Here is a 26,568-nt window from a genome sequence, read left to right as displayed (position 1 = left end):
ACTAGTGTTTGAAGGACCTTCTTTAAATCTGAAATATTATACTTAGTTGAAATAATAGGAAACAAAACCACAGATGATTAAATGCAGGGCAAACGCTATTTAACACCACGGATTATATATTTTAAAGAAAATACACAAGAATTTTCGGCACTTTCACTTCTAAGACCATACTTTTAAAGATAATTTCTAAAGTACGTGTCACCATGATATCATATACTCTTGATGGCTATTCAACCACACGGTGATGAGTCGTAGTGTTCCTCTCTTTAATACCGCAAAGATATTGGGCCAATCCAGGGCCCATGAGCAAATAATCTTGGTGCAGTATTGGCATACAAATGGATGCCAATGAATTATTAACAGAAAACAATATTGGTTAGACATTGGCCCAGTATTGATCTCGATATTGAGCCATGAGTGGCCCAATATTGGCCAATTTAAATATTACCAATGTTGGGCCAATCCAGGGCCCATCCATGGGCAAAACATCTTGGTACAATATTGTATCTAATAATGGGCCAATAAAATTTTAATATTGGACCAATCCCGGCCCAAGATTGTAATGCTGTCTGGGCGGCCTTTTCTTGATTTAGCTCCAAGTCTAGTTTTTACCCATCTAGTTTTTATCAATCTAGTTTTTGTCGCTTTAAGGTAAAAAGACAATGCAATTACTCTGATTTCATCCCTGAAAAATGCACATTTTCTAAAAACCATATATTATCAAGGTGATCATATTGCCAAATTGACTTTATCATTGAGTAACCCTGGCTATTGTCTTAAAGCCACACGATTTATTTGAGTCAGTGTTGCCGAATTGATGCCCTGTTGCCACATTGATGTTGATACAAATGATGTTGCCACGTTGAAATTTCACAATGTCATTGTATACCGAAACCAAGATGGCTGCCATACCGTACTTGAATATCAGTACATACCGTATATGCTAAAGTGGCTTTCATATTTCTTCTTTTTCATTTGTTTGATTGATTTTGCGATTGTTGTTTGTTCGACAAATCAATATTCAACTCGACTTAAAATTAACCTGTAGCTACACACTAAAACTTTCTTGTCAAACATGGCTGTAGACAATAGAAAAATATCAAAAGAGGGCGGCAGACAGGATGACATGCTTTCTTTCTTGTGAAAAGTTGATCCAGATTTGAGGGGGAAATTACTCAACATTACTGAGCATATTAATTCATTAAAAATTATACATGTATCATAGTTGGGTATTTTGCATGTTATATCTTTACCGTTTCATACCCAAGGTTATGATATAGCGTCCCTAAGGAGCCAGGAGGCACTTTGGGTAAAAGCTGAGACATCCTTATTTCACGCTAATAAGTCCAGTGATTAATCCATACCTATATACAATTGGTGAAATCATATCAACTTACAAAAAAAGACGAGCTAATGAAATGATGGAAAATACTGGGAATAAACAAAACATGGAATTAGAGTGGAAAATGAAGATATATTTTTATTAATAGGCTTTATCTATATAATAATACGCATCGTCTATCTGTGTGTCTGTCTGTCCACATATTTTCTCGGAGACTGGGGTGGCACATTCCTCAAACGTGGTGGGTGGGTGCAGCTTGGTATGAGGAAGAACAAGGTCAAAGGTCAAGGACGGGGTCAAGTTCAATTGAAGTCTAATTTCAAACACTTTAAATGTCAAATCTAGCCATGCCATTGTCTTGACCTTGGACTATCAAATAGAATGTTCCACAGTGAACTTTGCGTCAGACCAACGGTTAAGAGGTCATAGGTCAAGAAAAGTAAAGATTTGAAATTGCCCCCATGGAGCTCAAAATTGGTGGATGGGTGGACCTTGGACTAACACGAAAAAGTTTTCACAGTGATCTTTTCGTCAGACTTACGGTTAAGAGGTCATAGATCAAGAAAGGTAAAATTTCGAATCGCCCTGTGGAACTCAAACTTGTTGGGTGGGTGGACCTTGTACTAACAAACAAAAGTTTCCACAGTGACCTTTTCGTCAGACCAACGGTTAAGAGGTCATATGTCCAAAAAGGTACACATTTCAAATTGCTTATGGAGCTCAAACTTGGTGAGTGGGTGTAACTTTGGCCAAGAAAGCTGCACTTGAGCTCAGCTGTGAGCACAGTGATCCCAGCCAAAGGACACACCCTGATTTTGAGATCTGCAAACGGGTAACCGCTCTAGTAAATATCAATGAGGACTTAAGCATCTGCTTTATTCTTTTTTCAAGTAATTAAATGTGAAAAACATTGAAAATAAAATTATATATCATTGGAAAGCTTATGATGTCAGGATACTAAAAACATTTTTTCCCATTTTTTTATGGCCAATAAAGTTGAAAATAGGGAATCAATTTTTGGTCTTTTTAAGGCGCCCCAAAAGCACCCAAATCGATCGTAAATGACCTTGAGAATGCTCGTGGCGTAAGCTGAGGGTTCGCAGTCACGTGATCCCACTCGGAAACATGTAACAAGACTTACTTCCTGTACTTGGCAAGCTGCCGGCAAGTCTGCTTTTGTGAGCATTTTCGCAATAAAGCTTGATAGAGGAATATTCAAGTTGCTGATTCCTTCCTTCTAAAATTAAACATGTATCATAGTTCCGTATTTTGCATGTTATGTCTTTACCGTTTCATACCCAAGGTTATGATATAGCTTCCCTAGGTAGCCAATTTTCTTGGAGACTGGGGGTGACACATTCCTCAAACGTGGTGGGTGGGTGCAGCTTGGTATGAGGAAGAACAAGGTCAAAGGTCAAGTTCAATTGAAGTCTAATTTCAAACACTTTAAATGTCAAATCTAGCCATGCCATTGTCTTGACCTTGGACTATCAAATAGAATGTTCCACAGTGAACTTTGCGTCAGACCAACGGTTAAGAGGTCATAGGTCAAGAAAAGTAACAATTTGAAATTGGCCCCATGGAGCTCAAAATTGGTGGATGGGTGGACTAACAAACAAAAGTTTTCACAGTGATCTTTTCGTCAGACTTACGGTTAAGAGGTCATAGATCAAGAAAGGTAAAATTTCGAATCGCCCTGTGGAGCTCAAACTTGTTGGGTGGGTGGACCTTGTACTAACAAACAAAAGTTTCCACAGTGACCTTTTCGTCAGACCAACGGTTAAGAGGTCATATGTCCAAAAAGGTACACATTTCAAATTGCTCATGGAGCTCAAACTTGGTGAGTGATCCCAGCCAAAGGACACACCCTGATTTTGAGATCTACACAAGCCAATGGGTGACCGCTCTAGTAAATATCAATGAGGACTTAAGCATCTGCTTTATTCTTTTTTCAAGTAATTAAATGTGAAAAACATTGAAAATAAAATTATATATCATTGGAAAACATTTTTCCCATTTTTTTATGGCCAATAAAGTTGAAAATAAGGAATCAATTTTGGTCTTTTACGGCGCCCCAAAAGCACCCAAATCGATCGTATATGACCTTGAGAATGCTCGTGGCGTAAGCTGAGGGTTCGCAGTCACGTGATCCCACTCGGAGCGCAAAGTGTGAGCTTAAGGGCCCGCCTTGGTCCCTTCACGGTGGGATCCAGAGATGTACCGGAGTCATCGAGCCAGGGGCACAATTTCCAAATCGTCCCACTGATCTGCTGCTAAAAGGTAATTACCGGGACAAATGCGAGGTATGCGATTTTAATGCTAAAATGGACAAAATTGAGTATAATGATGTCCTTCCAATGGAAGATACATAAAACAACTTTTGGTCAATTTAGCCCCGATATTTTGAGCCAGTTTAAGGCTGTTTCCTAACATCAGGGTAGCTGCCCTAGCACACATATTTAATGAATTATTTTGACAAAGTTTGTGAAGGAAAATTTCCAAGGGAACGTCTCGTTGCATGATCTGCTCTTAGAATGGCTTCAAGTTACCGGGATAAATTCGCGCGACGCGCGTGAGCAAATATTTGTTAATGCTAAATGGGCCAAAAATGGGGTTAATTTCGGGTCTAAAATTCATCAAAATATGTCGACGGAGCAGGGGAGGGAAAATTGCCACCCTGCCCCAAGACAAACTCCATTGGTGCAGGAAAAGGATGCGGTGCGGGGGGGTGTTATGGGACGTGCACATATTTCGTTAATCTTCATTAATGTATTTTGTCTATTTTGTGAAATATAGAAAACGTATGCCCCTATTATGGACCACATCCGCTCAACGTGCCTGGCCAACATCATTGTAGCCTCAATAGAAACAATAGACAGGCCAAATAGGGTTTAAATATGACCAACGTATTGTAGTCTTAACCCCTCATATCATACTCTCGTCCCTCTTCCACCCTCCCCCCTCTGACGTAAAACAATAGCCATTTTATTAATTTAATTTCTTTTTCTATAACTTTTTCACCACATATTCTTAGAACGATAAATATCTAGAATGTATAAAGATTTTAGGAATGGCTGCTTTAAGCTCGGATAAATTAACCTTTCAAATTGGGTAAAGTTCTTTTTGGACCACCCTGTATGCTACAAACGCACCTAAAGATTGAACTATATGACATTTCTTTCACTGGTTGTTCCAATGGCAGAGACAGACAAGCACCGTATAGCCTAAAATACCACGAAGACAAAAAATACACATTGGGCTCATATGAGGTTCTGAACAGAAACATCACATATAGACCAATACAGCACATGAGCACACACACCTAAACCAATCAGATTCAACCATGATCACATATGGTTCCCTACCACCAACCCACATGTGCCGATAACCGCGACAGCCGAGACCCGCGAAAGCCGAGAACCGCTCTAATATTAATTATGTTTTCGGTTATACCTATAGCTGTTGGTGTGTTCATTTTGGACTTTTGCATCTCCTACAATCCCTGCTACAGTATAACTATAAGCTTGTTTTGTTTAGCGGCAAGGCGAGAGAAAAATGCATTAACGAACAAAGGGTACACACTCACCAGAATCACAAAAAAAACCCTCTGTGCATCGTTATGGATTGAGACAATGCATCCATATAAAATAATATATATAATACTCCCATCTTAATGGCTAAAATATAAAGTGCCCGCCTAGTATTGTTTTCAAGTTCTTCAGTGCACTCGTCAGTTTTTTTTTTTTTTCGAATAGACACGTTTCCGAAATCCTCGCTGGAAATCATATAGCCGATGCGCACACTCGACCAACCGTGCGCATTGATGATGACGCAAGTTTCGTTTTCTTGCAAAGGATTTCGGAACTAACCAAAATGGTTATTTGCAGAACCTGCTAACCCGTCATCTATTCATACGCAGGTGTTATTTTCTCGTACGATTTGGCTTATAGCATGTAGATATATTTTGGGATAGCTTCTGGAAACGTACTTCTTATGATACACAACATCAGGCTTGATTAGAACTTTCCTCGAATTCACAGTAAGAATTATAAGTGCGACAAGTAAGAATTGTTTGCTGTTTAACATTTGGATGAAAAAAAAACCCAACTTCATATCAACCTAAGTTTTGTCTTGAAGGTCAGAGGATTTTTTGAGGTACCGGAAAGGTATGTTTTGTAAATATCATCGTGATAAAGTTATGTTTGTTTTATAATTTATAATTATCAGTGTTGGAAGAAGCATTAATATATAGCCTAAAATGGAGGGAGGGGGCGTATTTTGCACCAGTTTTACAACATTTTTGCCCGCCAACATTTGTTCATTTCCAGACTGTTTTAGCCAAAATGAAGGCGATTTTTGGTTTTTGATGGGCCAGTGCACACCAAGGTTGCAAAAGTTTGCCATTTTGCCATCTTTTACTCCCTTTTGACAAATTATAGGTGGTGGGCGTCTCCCCTCCGTCCCCGGTCTCCGCTTTCGCCGTCTATGATAATTATCGTCAAAGGTATGTATTATTGTCGTGACAAATGTAAGTTTTATAATAATCATTGTGATCACCAATTATCCTTAAGCTGAATTTATATCCTATCGTTTAAATAAAAACCATTTTACATCCGTTTTCAGAGCGTCAAGCCGATCAATCGACACAAATCGCTGAGGCAAAAACGACGTCGCTTTTGCAAATTGAAGAAATTTCAACTTCAGAGCGACGTCGCTTGACACGTGAATGCATCAACAAATCATTTCCAACTTTCGGTGATGGATTAATTTAAAGCAGTTACTATTGACAGCAATGGACGTTCGAAAAATGTATTTTGTAGCATTTTGAGGACTAAGTACAAAATATGGCTCAAACATGCACTTAGACATCTTTGCCCAAGAACAAAATGATAATGATACAAATGAAATGGAATAATCCAAAATATTTAGGGTGATTATGTAACTGATGCATGCTTGAACCACATTTTGTTCTTTGTCCTCAAAATTACAAAAAATGACTTAAAGCCATATTATAACATTTGCTGAGGAGAACGCCCTCAAAAATTTTTATATTCTGTTTTTCACACGATTGTAATGTACTTTAGTCACTAAAGATTCTCTGCAAAAATCAAGACTTTAGGTGCTGTAGTTTTGTCAAAATCCGAGATTTTGAATAAAACGATGGAACCGGGGTTTTATTATTACGATGGAAATATTAGTCGAACACGTATGCACAGTACGTACACGGCGTGCGGGATACACATACCCTCACACCCCGAGGATCGTACCGTATTACAACCGCGGGAGCAACATACATGGGCGCTAGTAGTAAATTCCACTTTTCTATGTTTTACCTCACTTGTTCGGCTCAAAATTAAAAGGGAACATATCTGACAGTAAAAGCTAACATTTTATTGAAAATAAATACTAATCTATTTTTACAGAAATGTTATAATATGGCTTTAAGCAATTGGCGTAGCAGGCTGACGATATTTAATTGTCGTCTGCAATCGCTATCGCCGTGATATAAAGTATTAATGCAAAACCGATGAGCGATGCATCGCAAAATCCGGTGATTGTCTATCGTTTTCAAACGCGGTACATCGCATTAAACAATCGCGTCATACAGCCTGTCTCAAAAAAAGTTGTGCAAGTGAAAAGCGCCCTCTTTGGCGATTAGGAAATACCGGTGTGACATGATGCTTACATCAACGTCAAGGGCACAGTCTTAGCTCTCAAATACCATTTGTTCTGTTCAATTTGCTCTTTTTAATCTCGAGATATGTTTAGTTAAGAACGAAAAGGTAAAATCACAATTGTGCCACTTTTACTAGGGAATAGGGCTGTACATGTAAATCAATGATAGCTGATGTTGATGCGCCTAATGCACTCCCCCCTTTGTGGCGCGTGCATTAGACGCATCAACACCAGCGCGCGTGCATTATTTTGTCTAATTTCATTAATTTGTCAAATTTCATGAACTTGTCAAAGTTCATTAACCCATAAGTGTGTAATATGTGTTTGTCTTTTAACATGTCTTGAATGACAAAAAGAACAGTATTTACCATTGTAAAATCATTCACATGCACATGTATTTAATTTTGCAGGAGAATGTGAAATATTTATTTATCGTTTAATTTGTCGTAAGAGGAAAAAGAGAATCATTATACCTTTATCATGATAAAACATTAAAAACAATTTTGTATTGTTGTGTAATTGATGCATTCTTTTGATTTCACGAAGGAACTCTTGATAAACTTGATGCTATCATTGATTTACATGTACAGCCCTCTTCCCTAGTAAAAGTGGCACAATTGTGATTTTAGCCTTTCGTTGTAAAGTAAGCATATCTCGAGATTAAAACAAGCAAATTGAACAGACTAAACGGAATTTGAGAGCTAAGACTATGCCCTTGACGTCAATGTAAGCATTATGTCACAATGGTATTTTCTAATTGTCACAGAGGGCGCTTTTCACTTGCACAATTTTTTTGAGACAGGCTGTATATAGTGGCAGTTGTTTGACCAATATCATGTTGGTTTCTTTATTGAAAATATTAAAATCCAGAGCTGTATTAAACTCATTGCTTTGAATGTAATCTGAGATCTGATCAATTGTATCTTGATTTTATTGTAGATCATTATTGTCGATAAGGCTTGGAAAAATCAACACGAGTGTTGCAAACTTCCTAGACGTAGATTATCCATCGCAACTATTTGCCAGAATCATCGTGAAAAATTATTGCAAATGATATAGGTTGGCATGACATCGGGCAAAGACGGCTAATTCTTACAGGATGTCATATTGACATGAAAGTTTGTAAGTAAAATCTCACCAAAATGCCCTCATCAAGCAAACTTGAATGCTAGTCATTTACCGAGCTATATTATTACGCAAGTTGTATACCATAGCAGCTAACCCATTGGAGGTAATACTAGCTGGCAAGTTGTGAAGCATAACAGCTGGCCCAATTGGAGGTTACGGGAAAGTTCAAACAAAACCGTATAAAGCGTGAGTCCCGAATAGCAAGATGAAGATTCACGCCCAATCAATACTGGTGGCATATGTTGGGCTTTGGACATTATATTTCCATGGTCATCTTACTATTGGAAACATGATTGTAGAACCTCTGTGGGATGTTGATTCTACCAGATGTGGTATTCAGGAGGATGGTAACGTCAGTGAGGTGTTCACATTTCAAGGCAGCCATGGGCATACCTGCAGTCTTCGCCTTGATGCTCATTTGGAAAGTACTTTAGTCTATCAAGTGCAAATACCAGAAAATAGTAATTCATTTTTTCTTTATATAGAAAGAATGGGTTCTGATTTGCATTGTACCAATAAATATGTTGTCTTAAAACAAGATAACTGTATTAGCAGTTTTGTATCTTCAAAATTGCAGGTAAACTTAGAAGGTCAAATTAATATCACAATCAATCGGCTTTCAAAATCAGATGTTCAGGCTGAATTTGCTCTAAAATGTCCCGAATTTGAAAATATCCGCCGTTTGTCAAACGTGAATGGCAGGTCTATATGTACAAATGTAAAAGGATATAAAGATCAAATTACATGTAGTGTCGAACCAAGTGCAATAGGTGAATGCAAGCTGGAATTTAAAAAAGATTGCAATGCTACTCTAGGCTACAGAGAAGTATCATTTCAATGTTTAGATCAGAGTAATAACAAGAATCAGGATTTCAAAATATTTTTAAACTTTCCTACTTATGCTACTGAGCTAAATTTGGCTGGGAATAATATTATAAAATTTGAGCAAGATGGATTATGGGGACTGACTAGTATTGGCACATTAGATGTGTCAAACAATCTATTGAAAACGTTGCCAATTCAAATATTCAGAGATCTTACAAAATTATTTCATCTAATTCTTTCTGATAACCGTCTATCTAAACTAAATGAAGACGTTTTTCAAAGTTTACCCAACTTACGATCCCTAAGTCTTGCACAAAATGATTTGATGATTTTGCCAGACCACTTGTATAGAAATCTGAGTCAAATGTACACCCTAAACGTATCACACAATATGTTGGTGTTTGTAAATGGAAGTATTTTTGAAGGGCTGTACAGTTTAATTTTCCTTGATCTTTCACATAATAAGCTAACGACGTTGCCAACCGATCTGTTTCGTGATTTATCAAAACTATATCAACTTGTTCTATCTCACAATAATATATCCTCTTTAGAATTTGGCATATTTTCCCATTTAAGTAACTTAGTCAAATTGAGCCTTTCTTCTAATAACTTAACCACATTGCATAATGACACATTTACGAATTTAAGAAAACTAACGTACCTATATCTTGATGATAATTATCTATTTTCACTGCCAGTTCAAATATTTAATGACTTGGAGAATCTGCATTATTTGAATTTGGAAACAAATATTTTGACGCATTTAAAAGGTGGTTTATTTTCCAATTTAAGGAATTTACTGACATTAGACTTGTCTCTTATCAACTTAAGGACAATGCATAATGAAATATTTACAAATTTGATCAAATTAACGGATCTGGATCTTGCGGACAATTATGTAACTTCACTGCCAATACAAATATTTCATGATTTGAGAAATTTAAAATATTTGTTCCTCTCTAACAATAACTTATCTAATTTACATACCGACATATTTACAACTTTGACCAACCTTGAAACATTATATATTGATTATAATTACCTCCAAATTTTACAAGAAGGGGTGTTTGAGAACCTGCAATTATTGACCAAATTAAATTTGAAAGAAAATACTTTGTCCAGCTTGGGAATCGGTTTATTTTACAATTTAATAAATTTAGAAATTTTGATCCTCTCTAAAAATAACTTAACTAGTTTAGACACTGAAATATTTACAACTTTGACCAACCTTGAAACATTATACATTGATTCTAATTATCTAACAATTTTACATGAAGAGGTGTTTGAGAATCTTGAATCATTGACGGAATTAAATTTGCATCAAAATACTTTGTCCACCTTGGAAATCGGTTTATTTTCAAATTTAAAAAATCTAGAAATTTTGAGCCTCTCTAGCAATAACTTAACTAATTTACATAATGAAACATTTACAACTTTGACAAACCTTAAACTATTATATATTGATGATAATCACCTAACAATTTTACAAGAAGGGGTGTTTAGGAACCTTAAATCATTGACCCTCTTAAATTTGAATAACAATACGTTGGTGGCTTTGGGTGATTCACTATTTGGAGATGTACCAAACCTCACATATTTAGCCATACGGTACAACAAGTTAGAAAACTTATCCGCCGCCATGTTTCAAAATTTGCCGCATCTAACTGCTCTGTTTCTTGACTTTAATAGATTGACGTTTATCAATTCTAGCATGTTTCAAAATCTAAATGAGTTAGTCCTTTTATCTTTGAATGATAATACGTTGAGAGATTTTCCAGAAAAATTGTTTGTCGGTTTGAAAGAGCTGCAAGTTCTGATCCTGGCTAATAATCCGGGAGTTAAATTTGAGAAAACCATATTACAAGGGCTAAATAAACTTCAGATTATAGATTTAAGTGGGCTGAATATGCATTATTTGGACCTGGGATTATTCAAAGACAAGATTAGTCTTCAGACTGTTGAAGTACATGGAAATAATTTGAAAACAATCCCTAATTTTACAAATTTACCCGACCTAAGCTTCCTTAATATAAGAGATAACGTATTGACTGACTTCAAATCTGATACATTGTCTTTTGCAAGTACAAGTTTGGAATTACTGGTAAGTCAGCATGAAATATGTGAATGTTATAAACCTGAAGGTGTGCTCTGTAGCGCGGCTTATGAACGATCCCCTTATCTCACGTGTGATAGGCTTCTCTCTGATAGGCTTTTGATGTATATGATGTGGCTCATTGGGGTTAACGCACTTTGCGGAAACATTTTTGTGTTTTCCTGGAAATTTACAAAAAAAGAAACCAACTCAGTTCAGGATCTACTTCTCACAAGTCTTGCTGTATCTGATTCTTTTATGGGCGTATACATGTTGATCATAGCATCTGCTGATCTCTATTTTGGAGAATACTTTCCTATGCAATCTGAACTCTGGAGATCAGGTATTACTTGTCGAATAGCAGGAGCCTTATCTATTATATCATCCGAAGCATCTGTATTTTTAATAACGCTGATCAGTATTGACAGATTTATAAATATTCGATTTACTTTTTCAACAAAAAAGATTAGTACGTTTACGGCAAAGATATTGATAATTATAACGTGGATTGTATCGTTTATTTTAGGTATTATACCGTCTATTTTAAGCGGGAAAATATTTCAATTTTATGACAATTCACATGTTTGTATTGGTCTACCATTGGCTTTAAACAAAAAATTCGTATCCAAGGAGATATTAAAAAAGGTAGACTTCGGACTGATTTATGGTCTAAAGTCGCTTACGTATCTTACATTTACAAGTACGTTTGAAGGTTACCAGACCGGCCAGTTCTTTTCATCGGCAGTATTTCTTGGAGTAAATTGCATTTGTTATTTGATCATACTTTCTTGTTATATTGAAATAGTTAGAGCAGTTCGGATATCTTCTCAAAAGGTGGGTAGGACCAAAGATTTGAATAGACAAATCATGTTAACCATCAAAGTAACAGCGCTAGTTGCTACAGATTTCATTTGCTGGTTTCCGATCATCATACTGGGAATTTTGGTTCAAACTAGGGTACTCATGTTACCTCCATCTGTCTATGCCTGGTCAGTAGCATTCATTTTGCCAATCAATTCAGCAATTAATCCATACCTATATACAATTGCTGAAATTATATCAACTTACAAGAAAAAACGAGCTAATGAAAAGATGCAGGAAGCTGAGAATAAACAAAATATGGAATTAAAGTAAAAATTAAAGACATTTTTTATTAAAGAGGTGTGATCCGATTTTACATGTTTTGTTTTGTATTTTATATTGAGGCATACCATTTAAAGAATACGTTTCAAAATTTTGAGTTGCATTGCTGCAGCGGTTGTGATTTGAGAAGCAGAAACATGTATAACGATATCCCATAGGATAGTACACACACTTCCGGCGTTGTAACCACAAATCACTACGTTTTTGTTCAAATCAGTTAAAGGAAACATACTTCGGGTATTAAATTTCACTGGGGTAATGATAACAATATGAGATTTCTCCTGATACCACAAACTCAGTTTTGATGAATAAAAATGGGTGATGAGGCTGTCGATCGGGTCAAGGACCGTTAAAAAGCTTGATAAAACATATACCTTATAAACATGAAGGAGAGTGCGGAACTGGACACGTTTAGCAACTGGAAGGCAGTACAGACTATGAAAAAAAGATTTAACCATCTGCCTTATTTTTTTTTAATTTAAGATATATTTTTTTAATTTAAAGAGGTGAAGAACCTTTTTTCGGGGTCTTTATGAAAAGGATGTCCACCAACTACGAGGGTACCACTTGTGGGTTGTTGCCATACTGAACCGTGGGGCAATTTGGGGTCTTTATTATGCTGGTCATCACATCAAGATGTAATGATTGGTAGTATAGTGTGGAATATTATTCATGGCACGTCTCCCATATAATGTGATGCAAAACATTTTGATTAGATCATGATCACAGGCTTATGAACCGGTGTGGCGTGGGGGCGTAGGGTAATACCTTTCAGCCCCAATATTTCAAGTAAAATTTGTTTGTTAAAAATCAACATTCAAATCAGAAACCCGGGGGATCTTCAAAAATTTATGTACGGGGGTGTGCCACGCAGACTTTCGGATGCTGATTTTCTCTATACCTACTTTTTGTTCTTAATAGTTCAGTTATTTTTTGGTTGTATTTTGACCGCAAATTTCTTAATCACTTTGCTGATATATTTTTGGCACATTCAATAACCTTTTGTTTTTCAATGTTAATTACTTGAAATATATATTATTAACATATTAAGTTACTGTTAATTCGTGAGCAATTTACAACATTTGTGGTTAAGAACAATATCCAAGATCCAAGATATTTTATACTATCAAATCAATACCTAAGTCTCTGTGACAACATCATTTTTATCCAACTAATTAAGGTATGCACTTACATTCCTAGTGACACGTTTTAACACCAGATTTTTGTTTTTAATATAATCATCTCAAAAAAGGTAACTAACCCCCTTAAATAATGGCCATTATTCAAAAAGGGTCTATTGTATTACAAACATGTAAAATGCGTTGGAAGCAGAATTTATTTCTGCGCATTTTGACACCTCATTTGATACGATAGCCCAGAAAACAAAACACCGGTCGATTTAATGTAGTGAGGTCCAGATTTGAAAGTTGCACTTACATACAAATTTTTACAATACAAAAACAGTCAGATATCATTACACAGATTTCCTTCCATTACACTGAATGCAAAATCAATAGAATTTACTGCAACTTTCAAATCTTGGGCTGCATTGATTTAAATGTACGCTGTGACGTCAATATTATTCAATTGCTACAAATGAGGTGTCAAAATGTGTAGAAATAAATGCTGCTTCCAACGCATTTTACAGATTTTTAAATAATGGTCATTATTTAAGGCGGGTTAGTTACTTTTTTTGAGATGTTTAGAATCAATTCATGAATAAACGTTGTCTGAAAGCATAACTTTTGCTTGCATTTGCTTGTAATGTCTTTATCGTGTAGTTTTGAAATCAATACCTTTTCAGTCCCATTTTCAAGCCATCAGAAAGTAGCCGTGTAACCACTTAGCTACTGTCTGTCCACTTAGAAGTACAAAGTAAATAGACTTCGGAAACTGGAGGTATGAGAATAATTATTTCAGTGCAATGCTTCTTTGGCGCGCCAACTGCTGCGCGATTTGTACTTGCCGAGCGCACCACGCTCTGTACGCGTTGCGTCGCGTTCGCGTGTGACGCAAAGCATCGACCCCGATGCCACAAATTTGGTTTGTACTTCTATGTGGATAGACTGCAGCGATCTTAGGCCAGCATGGGCGTCAATCCTGGGGTGGGGGTGGGACAGGGGGACGTGTACCTTACCTTATGGCAAAATGACCAATTTATTGCTATTTTTAGCCACTTTTTGACAACTCATGCCGAATGTCCCCCCTCATTTCAAGACGGATTGACACTAATGCTGGTTTCATACTACCATGCCGTTTGCCGCTGAGCGGCATGGCGCACCCGCATTGCAGACAAACGGACACAATCAAGGCTTGTCATTGGTTGATACGACATGCCGCTTGCCGCAGCGAAAGTCTGACGAGGGCATAATGTAGGGCAGTAATAAAACTTGGTATGGATGCAACATTCTATCATGATAAGTCTGTTTTCTACATATCAGTGCAAATTCAAATTTGAAGGCCATTTGTTTCTGGTGAAACCGATTTTGAAAATTATGAGGTGCAAGATGACGCATTCCGAGAATCAGAGGAAGCTCAATCTGGCGTACAAGACGCTGAAATGTGCACAGACGAGTTCTGTGGTCAAGACGATGAGGAAGTGGAAATATTAAAACGGCAGTTTCTGCAGTCCTCGGATCCTGCTGACATCTGAAGACGAGAAAATTAAGGAGCAAAAAACATAAAAAAAATGGTCAACCGCAATGATTTTGGCATCGTAATCAGCTAAGCACTATTATGTTGTGGTGGTGACTTTTGACGAACTCTCTTACTTAGAGCAGTAGGTAGTTGACGGAAGGTACTGTGTTCCTTATATTATTGTATTGTATATTTATTAAAAATCACATAGCAGTCAATGGCTGAATTGATTGACATTTACATTAAAATAGCATTATGAAGAATACATACATTATAATTAAAACACTCAAGCATTAAAAACATGAAAATAAATAAGAACTGCACTTGACTGGATTCGGAACAATATCAAAAAATGACTATATTGAAATCTATTGGTCCCACATCTATTAAAAGAGCCAAATTATGGTGGTCTTCTGAGAGTCATGTGGGATTGATACTTCAGCCTTGCCGTCTAGATTTTAAAGGCGAGTGGTCAATCACTCGCTAGCATGATGCTAGGCGAGTAGTTGAATCACTCTCTAGAAGTGGTCGAGATCACTCTCTAGGTCTGCAAGATCGTTCATGATCCATTTACGCACTGACACCCTTTCTTTCGTTTGAACTTGGATTCAAATTTGGCTGATTCGCAGCGAGCAATATTTAGTGTCTATGGCGAGTGGAAAATCAGTCACTAGGAATTGTGTTTGGGCGAGCGGTGGCGAGCGAGAGCGATCGCTCGCATTAAATGGCAAGGCCTGTACTTACTAGGTGGGAACCAGAACATCACAGACGTGCTTGATTTCAGATTGCAGATGTTTTGTCTCCTCTCAGACAATAAAAGAAGTTCGAGGGTAGCTAAAGAATCTGCATAGGTAGTATACTTTCTACCAAGGATGTATTTGCAAACACGTCTTTGAATTTTCTCAAGATAGTAAGACCAGAATGCCAAAGTGGGGCAGCATACTTTAAAACAGGGCGGATGTACCACTTGTACACCAATAACAACTCCTCCTTTAATTTTGGACAAACGAACGACAGAATTTCACTTCTACAATATGCCTCTAAATGAGTGGCATTTTTTTGGCAGACTCCCTCCCCAACACATTACGATAGATTTAGTTATTCAATAATACATAGTATCAGTAACATAGTTGCTCTGTTGGATCTCGCAATACATCATTTTGTAGATGGTGTCTGTATTTCGTCTCTTTCGTCAAGAAAAAAAACACCCACAGAGTCATATAAACATCTCAAAAAAAGTAACTAACGCCCCTTAAATAATGACCATTATTCTAAAACAGGTTGTATTACAAATCTGTAAAATGCGTTGGAAGCAGAATTTATTTCTGCACATTTTGATACCTCATTTGTAGCAACTGGCAAAAAAATGGACACTAAAATTATTTTTACTTTTGGAGTTCTGACCCCCCCGAAGTTGGTCCTGGATGGACGAAGATATAGGGCCCTCAAAATTTTTGAGGGCCCTATATCTTTTAAAGTAAAGGAGTTACAAGTTTTCTGATGCCATACTGAGGATACATACTTTTCAAAGTTGTAGGGGGTTCCTTTATACATTTATGGACCTCCAAACATCGTCTTTCGCGTTGCGACACATTTTTTACGCTGATCCCCTTAAATTTCAAATTGATGCCACGGGAAAACAAAATGAAGTATGAAGCTCAAATTTTCAGGATTTTACTTTCTCATCAATATCTACTACCACACAGAAAAATAAAAAATTTGAAGAGGTGCTGCGGTGCACATCCCTCGAGTTGACATAGATTGGCTCTACAGACAGATTATTAATATTAAAAAAAACATAATACGCTTGGCTATCAGTTTCGCCGACAGATTCCTCATTAAGTATATGGTTCCCAAAAAATAAGAAAAATAGGGTAATGATTCGTGATGTCAGACACACAAAAACCAGACCTAATTTTCTTATCAAAGACATTAGTAAAGATATTATCAAGAATTGTGGCAGAATGTGACATAATCCTGTTAAGAAATTCTAAATATTTGAATCAGCTTCGTGCTGTAAAAGGTCAAAATTAATTAAAATCACCCGAAATATAACAATATTTGTTTCCATTTGTAATAACATCAAGACAACGGCTTAAATCAGAGTTAAATAAATCAGCATCAGTTTTATGAAAGTTTTCCCGAAATTCTTTGGGGAAAATCGGTATCGTATAGCTAATGCGCACATTCGACCAGTCCACCGTGTTTCTTGCAAAGGATACCAGGAATTAACAAAATAGTAAATTGAAGAACTTACTATCATCTCTTCAAACGCAGGTGTTATTTACTCTTAAGATTTTGCTTATAGCTTGTAGACATATATTTGGATAGCATCTCCAAACTTATTTCTTTAAGGACAATATTATTATTATTGCTAATTAAGAGATTTTCGTTGTTTAACATTTGGATGCAACAAGCAACCTTAGTCTTGTCTTAAAGGTAAGATGATTTTGAGGTACCTGAAAGGTATGTTTTATAATGATCATCGTGATAAAGTTATGTTTTATAATTCTCTGTGTCGGCGGAAGCATTACAATTTAGGGGGAGGAAAGGATATCTTGTACCGGTTTTATAAAGATATTTGCGCGCGAAGTGCGCAAACCTTTTTTTTTTTCATTTTCAGACTGTTTTCGCCAAAATGATGGTGACCTTTGGTTTTAATTAGGCGAGTGCGCGCCAAGTGGGTAAAAATGTGTAATTTTATCCCAACAAACGTGTTTTATACACACTGCACAGGGCATTACTTCCTTCGTTTATCTTCTATAAGGATTTTAGGGGGGACGTCACCCTTTGACAAATTTAGGCGGTGTGCGTCTCCCCTCGGTCCGCGGTATCCGCTTCCGCCGTCAATGATAATTATCATCGTGATAAAAGGTATTTTATAATTATCATTGTGATTACCAATTTTCATTATGATAAAGGTAAGATTAATTTTGAGGTACGGACAAGAAAGTTTTATTAGTTTGTTTTGTTTCGATAATTTAACACAAGTATGAATGGGGTTTAATAAAAGCAACAACAACAACATATTTTAACCGATCCTATTAAATAATAGCGACGTAACTGGCAGTTTTGACCAATATCATGTTAGTTTCTTTATGACAATATTGAAATCCACATTTTGAATAAAACTCGCTGCTTGAATATAATTCTAAACAGTTAATTATTACTTAATTATTGTATCTTGATTTTATTGTAGATCATTTGTCGATAAGGCTTGAGACAAATCTATAACTCGTGTTTGCCAATTCCCTAGACGTAGATTATCCATCGGAACTATTTGCCAGAATCATCGTGATGTTTCAAGACGCGCATTACTTTATGGCTGTTTTAACAACATCTGGACATATCACGACGCAATGACATTCCTACTTTTAGGTCCTCTTAAATGAAAGAGTATTTAATATAAAACTTATTGCAAATGATATGGGTTGGAATCACATCGGGCAAGACGACTAATTCGTGCAGGATACCCTCATCCAGCAAAATTGAATGCTAGTTATTTTCCGAGCAATATCATTAGGAAAGTTGTGCACCGCAGCAGCTAACCCAATGTGATTACTAGCAGGCATGTTGTGAACCTTAGCAGCTGAAACAATCGGAGGTAACGTGAAAGTTCAAAACAAAACAGTATAAAATGTGAGTACCGAATAGCAAGATGAAGATTCACACCCAGTTAATGCTAGTGACATACGCTGTGATTTGGACATTGTATTTCTATGGTTATCTTACTATTGGAAACATTATTGTCGAACCTCTATGGCATGTTGATTCTACTACATGTGGTATTCACGAGGATGGTAACATCAGTGAGGTGTTCACATTTCAAGGTAACCATGGGCATGATTGCAGTCTTCGCCTCGATGCTCATTTGGAAAGTACTTCAATCTTGCAAGTGCAAATACCAGAAAATAGTAATTCATTTTTTCTTTATATAGAAAGAATGGGTTCTGATTTAAACTGTACCAATAAGTATGTTGTTTTAAAACAAGATAACTGTGTTAGCAGTTTTGTATCTTCGAAATTGCAGGTAAATTTAGAAGGTCAAATTAACATCACAGTCAATAGGCTTTCAATAACAGATATTCAGGCAGAATTCGCGCTAGATTGTCATGAATTTGAAAAGATTCACCGTTTGTCAAACGTAAATGGGCGGTACATAATGTACAAATGTAACAGGTTATAGAGATAAAATTACATGATATACACCTTGAAGTAAGTAAAATTTGTTTGGTAAACTCAATATTCATCAAAATTTTTTAGAGGAGGACGAACCCCGTATTCCCATCCACCTACCCCATCGGCGCTTCGCGCCTCGATGAGGCCATCCCAGCAAACATAGAAAGATTGTTTACCCTGTTGGAGCTGTGATATAATTACTACACTGAAATTTCAGTGAATCAAGACAAGCGGTTCAGTAAATATGATAGGAAATGAGGTACATCCTAGGTACCTCATTTTCTATCACAAGTGTCGAACCGCTTGTCTTGGGTCACTGAAATTCCAGTGTAGTAATCAATTCCTTGCTCCTATAATATACATAAGTTTTGTTACCAGGGTGTTATTAGTTTTTGAGAAAAATGCAAAAATAGTCACAAATTTATTAAGGGGTGTAGTACCCCCTTAATAGAGAGAGTGTAGAATCAATAAACGTTTCCTGAAACCACACGTTTTGCTTTTTATTTGCTGTTATTTCTTTGTCTGTTTGAAACCACTAGTTCATCCCCTTTTCAAGCCATTAGAAAGTAGCCGTGTAACCACTTTATAGCCATCGATCTTAGACCAGTGATTAAACGGTGTGTGTGTGTGTGTGCGTTTGTAAATGCCGTCAAACGAGGACCTACATATGGACACACACCGTAAAACGAGGACACACCTCCAAACGAGGACGTCCTCGGTTTGAAACTATGCCCAGGATGACGTAAATGATGCAAATATGCATATAAGATAGGTCCCCCATAGCGGGTATAGGACGGGTCTCAGCTGGATAGTAAGTTGTCTGGTGTGTTTGCTTGAGGTCCACGGTGTGTCGATTAAAAACAGGTGTGTAAGTCCTCGGTTAGATCCTACTAAAGTCGAGGTCCTCGTTTGAACGTATTTACAAACAGGGGTGTGTGTGTGCAGCATTCTATGCATGATCGAAAGGCGTTGAACATACTGCGAAAACAGTGTGCGCTATCGGGGTTTCTCTTCATTATGCTTATGCTAGTACATAAAGGACATTAAGGACACGATTGTACAGTGTATCCCATTACCGGGTGCCTTTACTTGGTTTTCTGTCCATAAAAGTAAAAACTAGAATAAAAAATAATTAAAAAGAAACTCGTTGCACAGTCTGTTTTCTGCACATTAGTGAAAATTCAAATTTGAAGGCCATTTGGCTCTGAAGAAACCGATTTTGAAAGTTATGAGGTGTAACATGGCGTATTGTGATAACCAGCAGAGGCTCATTCTGGAGAAGGAGACGCTGGAGTTTGCACAGACGAGTTTTAGGGTCAAGTCGAGAAGGTGGAAATATTAAAGCGTCAGTTTCTGCAGTCGTCAGATCCTGCTGACACCTGAAGACGAGACAACAAAGAAGCATTTAGTAAACACAAAAGATGGACAGCCAAAATGATTTTGGTTTTAACAAGTCTTCCTATACCTTTGTACAGGAGTCTTCCTATACCTTTGTAAGCAATGAATAAATGATATTCCTCATGAAATAATCCTTTGAAAATCAGTCGTCTTAGGGCATTTAAATAAAGGCACTTAATTTAATGCCCACGTGACCGGATGGGCGCAGACATTACAGCCTTTAGACAGGATGTCTGGAAAAGTGACCTTTGGTACAGCGGGTGGTCTTCCTGTGTATTTCAATTGGAAACACGGGATGCATGTCCAAAGTTTCTAGCAAATTTGTCATTTTTTTTGCAACTTTGTAGTATTATTGTAAGAGTTTCCGTCGATAACTTTTTTTCCGTCGACCAAAAACTTTCAAAATTTGGTCTGAAAAATTCCTATCACTTAGCATTGTAGCACATCTACTGATCACTTGGTGGTCTTGGTATAATGGCGGCGCCCATGGGTCACGTGGGCATTAAGTTTAGTGCCTTTTCTTTAATACCCTATGGTAACTGATCATGTTTCACCGTTGTTCATCACCGTTTAACATCTCGTGTCCGGCGCGTCTGCGTGGTTTACTTTCCTCCGCGGCAGGCATTTTATACATAATTGGACGCAATTTACTAGCTACGCAAATAAAATGACTCGCGGCGAAGCTTTTTGAGTGCGGCAGGCATTGTCAAGGTAATTGGACGCAATTCTGAGGTAATTTTATGCACAAATAAGCAACACGTAGCATGGCATGCATTTCCAAGATAATTGGGTGAAATTGGAAAGAAATCTTTTTCAGGTAATTATTGATCCTTACACTTGGATTAGATAGTGCATCTATTAACAAATAAATTTATTCCGTTTTGGAATTGTGATTACAAGTGTAAGGATACTTTTTGGCGCAGTATATATCCGTAACCCGGTTTTCCGGGTAGGCCAGTCACGCTTATTTATGCTCCGTCCTGTCATGTAAAAATGTGTCTCAACATACTTCTCAGAACTTCTCTAAATACTTCTCCTTTGAGAAACACTTCTCAACAGTGCAGAAGTTTTATAAAGAGTACACATAGGACAAGGGAGTGCTCATTGTCATTTGAACCGGGGAGGAAAAACTTGGAAATATGCCTAAAGAGGGGGCGATTAAAAGGCTAAATGAAAGTAACAAAACAACCATCACTACACACTCCCCTGCTTCATGTTGTCGTCCCTGACAACGGCATACATATTATTCACGTGACTAAATCTACAACATAAAATAAATATGCAAATTCATTAAATTACTTCATGGGGATAGGTGTCGTCTTTCTAACCCCTATTATCTACAAAAGCACACTAACATCGGTATCTTTCAAATGACATGACTTAAAAAAATTATTGATGAATGAAGATACCGTACAATAAATCTACAAGCATATATAAATGCCTCTAAAAATAGTTCTTTATCCCTTTTTGACATTAAAATGTAGATATTTATATATGCGCAATTGATATAAGCTTTGATATGTCCAATACTGAAATGCATTGCATTCGGACATCTTTATTATTGTGTTTAGCTGCAAAGGTAGGTTTGGTAAAAAATATGCATTACCTCCGAATACATATTAAAAGCTGTGTCATTTCCACAAACTGAGAGAATAGTAAACAATAGTTAAGCAATAGGTGTAGGGTAATACACTCTTTATTTCTACCAAGTTTCAATAGCCTGCGTTTAAATATTACTGAGATGTCATCAATAAAAGCAAGTATTCGTAGGCAAAATTCGGTAACCGAATGTTACCTACGAATACAATTTGACATCATGACAGTATTGTGAAACACTGCCATTCATGCCAATACCCATATTGGTTCATAACGAAGGCCTGTATGTTTGCTATCAAATCATATGTCGATGAAAGTTGCGAATTCACATACATGCCCACCATGCAAAACTGAATACGGCTTAATTGTTGAAAAATATGTACTGAAATAGACGACGGTCTGCTCATTTGAAAGAAAAATCAGATTCGAAGAAGATTAGAAGGGGATACATACTTGGATTTGTCACCTGTCAAGTGTGTTTCATTTTAAACGACCTTCTGGTTTGTGAGTAATTTATGTCCAAATTGGTTTATTCGAAGGTAACTTTTGACGTTTTCGCTAAGTTTACCTACGAATACCATGGACAAAAACGACTGTTCTCATTGTCTCATGATCTCGACAACACAGTGGTGGACCATAGTATAAAGCTAATTATAGTTGCCCTCAAACGAAAGGCCACAGGACGTAACTGACTCCAAGATGGACTTCACAAGTCTGTAATAACGGTTTTAAGCGATTTGTGTGCAATTAAGCAAATTAAAGTCACTTTAGTGCCTTTGTTTCTTACGTCAATCCTCTTTCAACCACTGTGAACCGACATTAAATATAGGCCTACATGATAGGGTCTCAAGTATCAATAAACGCACATAAAGAAAATAATACATTCAAAGTGCTTTATAAAATGAAGATTTGATTGCGATATCCACCAAAAGTCTAATTCTTACCTACAAATACTGAAATGTTACGAATACAACATAATACATGACATGTGTAATGAAGTGTCCCAACCAATGGACATTAATTGTCAATAACTTTAAGCGGTACCCCCGGACAATATTATTACCCATATACGGATTAATTCAACAAATATTTATTATGTAAATTTGCTGTTTAACTACTTGTATATCAAAATGAAGTGTTCAAAATCTTGCTAAAAGCATCGAAAAAATTTTGATCTAAGGTAAAAGCACTTATTCATTTGGACGTACCATCTGAAAGAGATCTAAATCGCTCATGTTACCTACGAATACCCGGGTTTCTTCACCTATCATTTTATAAAGCATTAGGTGTATGCGTATAATTCCTAGTATTCCTGAAAACAGATATCCCACTCGTTCTTAATCTTATACAATATGTAAATTTATTCACACTCAATAAAGAGCGCTCAAGGCACTAAAACAAAAAAAAAAAACTGAACAATAGACATAGAAAACTGGAAGGAAAATAAGAAACATAACTTAAGAATTACATAATGTCTCTGACATAAGATGAGTTTTTAACAACTTTTTAAACACAGTTACATTTTTAGCAGTTCTGATATAAATAGGCAGTTCATTCTATAGACGTGGAGCTGCGATTGCAAATGATATGTCATCCCATGTGCAGTTGGATTTTCTTTTCTTGAAGAAGTTTCATGTTTCCAGATCGAAGCGTACAGGTGGGAAACATAATGTGAAAGGAGTTCAGATAAATATGACGGAGCAATATCATAATTCACAATTATTTGAGTGTCAGGAAGCCAATGCAGTTCCTTTAGGATTGGCGTGATATGGCAATATTTTCTGGTGAAAGTAAGAATTCGAGCGACAGTGTTATGAATTTTCTGTAGGCTATAGAGTTGGTTTGCTGGTAATCCATAAAGAAGTGCATTGTTGTTATCCAAACGAGAAGAGATACTAGTTTTAAAACTTGGTTAATAACCCATAAATTACCAACACACGCAAGTAGAAATTATGGTTTCAGACAACGTTTATTGATTCTATACTCTCTTTTGCAAAAACAATAATTTGGTATTTCTGATGCAAAGCATTACAAACAATCTCATGCTATTCCATTTGAAATCCATACACCCCTATGGAAGACATGGCCATATTCTTCCACAAAGGGGGTGCAGATTTCAAATGGAGTCGCCTATTCAGGTAACCCCACAAATTCACACTCCCTGTGTGGAAGATTACGGACATGTCTTCCATAGGGTGTATGGATTTCAACTGGAATAGCTCAATACCATATCAGGAAGATATTATAATTTGAAGACCGATTTAAAAAGACTAGTTTGTGTCTGACGTCAGTTCAAAGGTGCAATGTGATTTGTTGTTGACCTGTGCAGTACGGACTTGTCGGTCTAGTTGACAGGACGTCATAAGCAAACTAGTCTTTGTAATATGACCTTGAATTATATCACAAAGATTTTGATATTGTTATACTGCAACTGTCTTGTATAATTGATCAATAGTGCCAAAAATATATCAGCAAAGTGATTCAGAAAGCAGTAAAAATTACAAACAAAAATGAATGAATTAATTAATTATCAAAAACTGGGGAAACAGTCTTATGAATAACTTCATGCATGGGAAAGATCAACACCTTAGGTACTTCAATTACAGTAAATATCTTGATTTAGTCTATGTTTCAAGTTTGCATAACATTATAAGAGAGACGTGCCATGATCAATATTAAAAACTATACTACTTATCATTACATTAACATGACATGACCAGTATACGCTCGTACTGTGGACAACCACTAAAACACCGAATGCCGCGCGGTATGGAAACAACTCACAAATGGTGTCCTCGTATTTGGAGGACATCCTTCTCCTAAAGTCCCATACAAATATCAAGCTTGATGAGAAATAAAGGTTAAACTTGCAATTCCTTCACCTCTTTATTAAAATAATTTCTTAAATTAAAGAATAATGCTGGTTTCATACTTGAGAATGAGCATTGCAGACAAACGGACACAATAAAAGCTAATGACTGGCTGATTCAGTCTATCCTTTATCAGACAATAATTACAAAAACCAAAATGCAAATAATACTATAATACAACAATGAAGATATGAAAATAATACAGCAATGAAATAGCCCAAAATGCAAGTTACCTAGCATGGAACAAGAGCATTTGCCCAACAAGTTTCAGTGAGGTGTAAAACAACAGGACAAAGTAGGGCTATTTCATCTCTGTATGCTTATCAAAGATGCCTAGAATATGTACATATAGTGTTAAACAAAATATTATACAGGCAATATTATAATAAGAAATCTGAGAGTACTGAATTAAGAGAGGCGCTACATCGATCGCTCAAGTGAGGACAGCGTGAGCTCGATACCTGTATAAGAGTCTGTTCGTCACGCCACAAATCCTGAAAGGTGATTTTGAATATGTAATGATATGAATGAGCTAAATGTGACGTAGCTACGAATAGGCGCTGTCATTGGATGTATGTGATTCATTTTCCTATGAGTTATTGTTGTTGTTGTTTTAAATGTTTGTTTTTTTGTCTTTTATATGAACGCACCGCCAATTAAGGCGTGTGCCACTGATATAGGCCTAAAAGCGTCCGTTCTAATAAATAAATAAAATAAAATATGCCCATTTTGTTGTTGTTGGGCAGACGTCACGCCATCTGCGAACGGTACAAAAAGGTGACTAATAGAAATATATTACGAATCGTGGCAGCAGACAGATTGCGCTGTTCTTTGACCCTGACTGTTTGTCACGTCGACCTAGATAAACACACACAAGCAGGGGATGCGACTGTGCCACAGGTTTTGTCTTCGGAGTTGGTATAGGCAATTTGTACACATGCAGTGCCGCTAGCCTGAAGAAATGTATCATTTTACCATTAATACAATGCCCCCCGGGGGGTCACTCCCATTGCGGCCTGTACACCATCCGCGATAATCAACTTTTGAAAAGCACCCTAAACAAGCCTTACACTTGGATTAGATAGTGCATCTATTAACAAATAAATTTATTCCGTTTTGGAATTGTGATTACAAGTGTAAGGATACTTTTTGGCGCAGTATATATCCGTAACCCGGTTTTCCGGTAGGCCAGTCACGCTTATTTATGCTCCGTCCTGTCATGTAAAAATGTGTCTCAACATACTTCTCAGAACTTCTCTAAATACTTCTCCTTTGAGAAACACTTCTCAACAGTGCAGAAGTTTTATAAAGAGTACACATAGGACAAGGGAGTGCTCATTGTCATTTGAACCGGGGAGGAAAAACTTGGAAATATGCCTAAAGAGGGGCCGATTAAAAGGCTAAATGAAAGTAACAAAACAACCATCACTACACACTCCCCTGCTTCATGTTGTCGTCCCTGACAACGGCATACATATTATTCACGTGACTAAATCTACAACATAAAATAAATATGCAAATTCATTAAATTACTTCATGGGGATAGGTGTCGTCTTTCTAACCCCTATTATCTACAAAAGCACACTAACATCGGTATCTTTCAAATGACATGACTTAAAAAATTATTGATGAATGAAGATACCGTACAATAAATCTACAAGCATATATAAATGCCTCTAAAA

General features: G+C 36.7%; 1 protein-coding gene and 1 pseudogene across 1 annotated transcript in view; one reads left to right on the top strand and one right to left on the bottom strand.

Annotated features, from left to right (window-relative positions):
• The window catches only part of LOC140140635 (uncharacterized), a 73,892-nt gene that overhangs the window by 32,932 nt on the left and 14,392 nt on the right, over positions 1 to 26,568 (bottom strand). The gene's annotated exons all lie outside the window — the stretch shown is intronic.
• On the top strand, positions 162 to 259 carry LOC140141708 (small nucleolar RNA U3; annotated as a pseudogene).

Source organism: Amphiura filiformis, chromosome 19, assembly GCF_039555335.1.
Source record: "Amphiura filiformis chromosome 19, Afil_fr2py, whole genome shotgun sequence".
Taxonomy (NCBI): domain Eukaryota; kingdom Metazoa; phylum Echinodermata; class Ophiuroidea; order Amphilepidida; family Amphiuridae; genus Amphiura; species Amphiura filiformis.
Note: the sequence above shows the minus strand (reverse complement) of the source record. Positions and strands in the feature narration are given on the sequence as shown.